A 5,565-nucleotide genomic window follows, 5' to 3' on the forward strand; every position below is an offset into this window, starting at 1 on the left:
ATATAAATGAGATGCAGAGGAGGGGGGGAAGAAACACATAGATGTCATATGATCTCTGCGGCATCCATACGTTGCACCAGGATTTTTTTTTTTTTGGCTTGTAGGTTTTAGTGGTAAAACCAGCACCATTTCACTGTTCTCTCATCATGTAAACTCTGATTGCTGCTTCCTCACATGGAGCTGGTTTTGTTGCTTGAGATTTGGAAATGCTCCACCTCAGCAGTGAACTGAAACCGAACACATCAGATATTAAGGTCCAGTGCTTTAAGAATCACTTTGCATGGGAACATTTCAATGGTAAATGAGAATCTTTTTTTTTTTTTTTTTGGGGTCACAAATTCAGCAAAGCAGGATAGGGAAACATTTACTTTTACGATGTAGAAAGTGCAGGGGGGCAAGAATAATTTTCAGTTAATTTGGGGGGTTGTGTTCATACAATTTAAGGAATATCTAGGGTGAAAGATCAGGTAGTGGTAAAAAAGACGAGGAACTCCACTGTCAAGATTTAGGTACTGGAGGAAAAAATGAGTGCTTATAGTTTTAATATCACTGTGACACTTATTAACATTTCCAAGATTTTTTTTTTGCACAGCTTTTTCATCAGGCAAATAGCAGTGATTTATTTATTTTTTCTTCGAACACAATAATACTGTGACATTCCTGCAAAGCTTAGTGCAGCCATAACTGCAGATTAACAGGCTGGCTCCTTCATCTTCATCCTGTCATCTCTCTGCCTCTTTATGGGGGAAAGAGGCTGACATGGTTATTAAATCTGGCAGCTGTGTTACACGCGCATGGGAAGCAAGTAGAGCAGAGCATATAGAAAATGAGTAGCTTTCAGATAACAGCCGCCTTTTCACTGCTACCAAGCCTGAAAGGCAGTCTAAAAAGCTCTTTCTCCTCTTTGTAATCATCAGTCACTGGATCAGTGCACAAATATCGCAAACACAATTGCAAATGTAAGTATTCCTGGCCTCTGCGCTGCTTTCAGATTGCTAATTAAGGTTTCTACCTCTGTTGTTCTGGCTGAAAAAGCAGAGAGATGAAAGCCAATAACATCCCAACTGAGTACTGAGATTGCTTTTAATGGAAGAGCTAGAGATAAAAAAGGATCCTTGGTAGCTTTGTGGAGCAAATAGGTTACTGTTGTGCTGGCTGATTTTTGGATTGTGTGTGCTGCTTCATTTGTGAAGGGAAATGCCAGGCACCTGCTGGAAATGATGGTTGTTTTTCTGCTTGGATTACATAGCCTTAGTTGTGCAGTTAGAATAGTACCCAAGCAATATGAGACTGCTTGTAAGCACAAAGGAGAGAAATTTGTTGTGGAGGTTTTCATCTGGACTACTCTTCTAAAAAAAAAAAAAAAATCTAAAACCAGATTCCTATTGTCTTATTGAGTCAGCAGTGCCATATTACAGATGAAAACCCAAACTGTCATCATAAGGGGCACTAAATCTGCATCTGAACTGATAACAATGAAAATAGTACGGTGAGCCATGCATGTTTTTCACCTGTCTTGCACTCGGTGTACTTGAAAAGGATCTTTGTTTGTAGGAGGCAGGAGTGCTGAATAATATGGTGGTTGAGAAGCGGTGGAATTGCAGGTTTCCCAGCGCTGCAGACAGATACAGTAAACAAGAGCTCAGGCTTTTGTTGGTGAGAGCTGTGCCCATAGACTCAGAGCATCAAAGAGATGCACGTTGGTTTACATTCTCCTGAGTCAAGGCTTCTGTAGTGTGGTTATCCTATTGTTCTGAATGTCAGTTATAGCTGGGGAACTCTGATTACGTTATGAATGAAACCTGCATGTTGGAAACAATCCACAACTTGGATCACGTACACGTTTCAGATAATTGCATAAGAAATGCCTGTCATGTCCAATTTGTTTGAGTTATGATGTCAGGTTTCTTTATTATTTTACAGGAATTGTTGTTTTCTGGGGACTGTCATGATACTGTAAACCATGACAAAATGTCACTACCAGAAATCATATGAACAGGTGACCAGCACAAAGTGACTAGGATTCCAGCAGCTTTTGTATCATGTGGGTTTTTTGTACTGCAGAGTTTGGGCCAAGTGTATCCCTGATGTAAAACCAGTGATGTCACTGTTATACTTGAGATGCATTTGGCCCATATGTTGTTTAAGGGGGTTTGCTTCTGCAGAAATATACGCCTGAGTTTCTTCCCATATGTATGCCTAAGTTTCTTCCCATATGTATGCCTATTCATTGCGGCTATTAAGATTAGTTTGAGGGCTTCTGTTCTTTTTCTGTATACCTCCCTCCTGCTCAGAGAGCTACAGATTGGCACTATCTATGGAAATGGTCATTTTTATGACATTTGTTAGTGTTAAGCTTCCCACGGGTGATTGGCAGTGAGCCAATTGCTGAGACAAGCGGTGACTTTTAAGGACAATGTCCTTCACAAAAATGTGAAAATATTAAAATGGCAGGCATCAAGTGTTGTGTGGGCAGGGAAACATCAGCAGGGGAAGGCACTCAGCTAAAGGAAGTTAATCCAGTGTTTGGATGGATTAAGTGCTGAAAGCCTCAAAAGTAAGCCCCTGGAATGCAGAGAAATGATCTTTAAATGTACTGAATCCATTCAGTTCATCTGGGAGGATTTGGGACAGGGATTAAAAATCTGAAAGAATTTTTAAAAATCTATTCAGAACATAAAAACATAAACATCTATTTAGGACATAAAAACCTAAAGCATTAAAAAAAAAACTTTTAGCCCTGTCAGCTGTACTTTACATGTACCAGATTTCCTCTCAAATCCTTCATCCCTGCTGCAATTTGATTCTGATAGAGGCTAAGGAGTTCAGTGATGCACAGCTGTGCAGTGAAATTTTGAAAACATGTGCAGTGACTTTTCAGGCGGATGCTCAGTGAATATTAAACAACCTCCTGGTGCTGCCACCCAGGGACAGAGCCTCATTTCGTATTATTTGTATTGACATTTTTGACCTTTGTGTGAAGGCACTGGAGTTTAAACATAATTGTGTCAGCTAATGTGGCAGCCTCTGTAAAGATAATTCCTCCCCCCTCCAGTTAAACTACTGTGCGTAAGCATACCTTCTAATAGGGAAGGCATCAACAGAACTTACGCACCCGGTTTCACTTTTGTTCCTTCTGTCAAATATTTTGGCTATTCTCTGTCTTTTATGGTATGGAAAACTAGATAGTCTTTGGGGCTGACCTAGGGACTAGCTTAATCCTTTAAGGTTGACCTCACTAGAGTGGAACAGAGTATGCAAATCTAATGTTAACATGTATGATGGGAAGCAATTACATTGATTGTGGAATTTCTAGTCTTCTCTGTTCTAAGTGCAGGGAATATTGCCAATATGGGTAAATGCCAAAAACATCAAGATTTTAATAGTACAAATTCTGTAATCCTCTTTAATGGTGCAAACTCTATAATCCTCTTCATTAACATACACCAAACAGTGAAGATGTAATAGTCTTCTCCAATGTTTCTGCCCCTTTTCCCCTGGAGTGGGGCCCTGCCTCCTCTTCAGATAGCTTTCCCCACAGAGAAAATGACATGCTGATTTTCTTAGCTTCCAATACTCCCTAGCACTAGAACAATCCCTGTTTTCTCCTTCACCAACTGAAAACCTCAAGTTGCTTCCACTCTTGGTTTTACTGTCAGTGTAGAAGGGCTTTGGTCACTCTGAGTATGTCTGTCTGGCCACTGTGCCACCCCCAGGTGTACTACCATGAAGCATGTACCACCCTCTGACTCCCGCTCCATATACACAAACCCTCAAAAAAGGAAGCAGCGTAACTTTCTTGTGGCAGAAGCATAGGCATGGTTTTAGGTGTGCTTATTATCTTATGCTCAGTGCTGCTCCCAGGTGGTTGCATGACCTTATTTCCAGGATTTGAGAATAAATCAGTAGGATGTGTTTCAAGAGTGCTCTGGGGCACAGCAGGGAGGCCGTATAGGTATGTTGGTTTTTCCAGAGACATAGGGAGCTCTTTCAGCACCCAGGGCACAACAGGGGAGGGGGTTATGCTGACCACTGGAAAGTATGGGAGGGCAAGCAGGACCTAATGGGCATCTCCTGTGGCAGTAGCAGCTTGTGTTGTTCAAGACAGCTTCAAGCTGTGCTGCCAAGAAGAAACAGGCAGCAGTGCCGGTTCGTTGGTGTTTCATTCTTCCCCCACTACAGCCCCCAAGTGCAGGAGTGTGCCTTCAATGGCAAAGTCTCCCAGCATCATTCGAGCCTCCCCAACCCTTCATATACACTGCTGGGTGCTGGGCTGTGTAGCACAGGCCTACCCAAGCTCCTCTGGCCAGGAAAAAGCACCACAGAACTGCACGAAAGGTAGCGAAGACTCATCTAACTCAGTGCTCTGCTCCCCCTATCCTAGTTACACTAATGGTTTCCTTTCTCCTCAGTTATTGATATATTGCTCCTTCTCCTTCCTGATTTCCACTAAAAGGAAACAAGATGGTTCAGAACAATTTTCCATAAATACTCTGCAACATTTTTTAACAAATACTCTTTAGGCTTGTTTGCCCATTCTGCGTTGTTTTTTCATGAGCATTTTTTGTGATTTGAGTTTTATTTGCTTTTGAACCAGAAACCTGACTGGAAGACTGCAATTATGCTCATGTAATCAGGAAACGGAAACAAAACCATACGAGTAATCATAGCTAGACAGCACAGTTGAGATTCAGCTTTTGACTTTCAAACAGCAACCCAGAGGGTAAACAAAATATATGACATTTTCACTGAATAATTTTGAATAACAAATCACAGTCTCTTTGTAGATATTTCATGAACAGGATATTGGGCAAAATTATTGAATAAAATATTATCTTATTGAATAAAATAAGAATTCATTCATTCATCACTGATTAAATTGTCCTGAGCTGGGGCATTGCATAATGTAGCCAAAGCCTGAGTGATGCTACACTGTCAAAGTATATGATATGGTAGGGTCTGTTTTTAAGCAAATGTGAGAGAGTCATTAAATTTGGCCTGAAATGTTAACTGTTGTACTGGGTGCAATCACTTCATTCTCCATCACTATTATTATAATTAGTGTTGTTTTTTAATTTTATTATCACAGTATGTTGGTGGCTCAGTCCTTAGTCATGACTTGTCATCTTTGGTCGTATATAGAACAAAAAGATGGTTCTTGCCCCAAACTGCAGGGACCAGAGCAGTGATTATGTTAAATAGTTGTAATTAAAACTGTCAAAACACCCATCAATTTTCTATTTGTTTTTTATCAATGGGTGCATCCACACATGCAGGTACGTGTGCTTGCAGCAGCTCAAGTAGCAGCGGCACAAATTTGTGCCGGAGATTTGTGCCTTATCACATGTGCCTGAACATGAACTTTGGTGTGGGGCAAATTTTGCCACTTGGGCAAACTGACCCTGCCCAGCTCCTCCTGGACTTTTAGCCAGGGGGAGCTAGATGCTGGGGGGCCACTGGGCGACTCTGCCTGCAGCAGGCCACAACAGTCCTGAGGGCCCACTGCTAGCTGCTGCCACTGGGGGTGGTGGGGGCTGTGCACTATGGGGGCAGGTGGAGGATTCA

At 41.6% G+C, this 5,565-nt stretch overlaps 1 protein-coding gene across 2 annotated transcripts in view; it reads left to right on the forward strand.

Annotated features, from left to right (window-relative positions):
- The first annotated feature begins 815 nt into the window (after positions 1-815).
- Positions 816-5,565, forward strand: part of TRIM2 (tripartite motif containing 2) — a 144,325-nt gene continuing 139,575 nt past the window's right edge. The window contains exon 1 of one of the 2 annotated variants that reach the window (XM_019534491.1): positions 816-959. The gene's annotated coding sequence lies outside the window, so the exon portion shown is untranslated. Of the gene's footprint in view, positions 960-1,363; positions 1,490-5,565 lie in introns of those variants that run through there. The other variant, XM_019534494.1, reaches the window with a different exon arrangement.

This window comes from Crocodylus porosus, unplaced genomic scaffold (genome assembly GCF_001723895.1).
Source record: "Crocodylus porosus isolate Cpor-Errol unplaced genomic scaffold, CroPor_comp1, whole genome shotgun sequence".
Taxonomy (NCBI): domain Eukaryota; kingdom Metazoa; phylum Chordata; order Crocodylia; family Crocodylidae; genus Crocodylus; species Crocodylus porosus.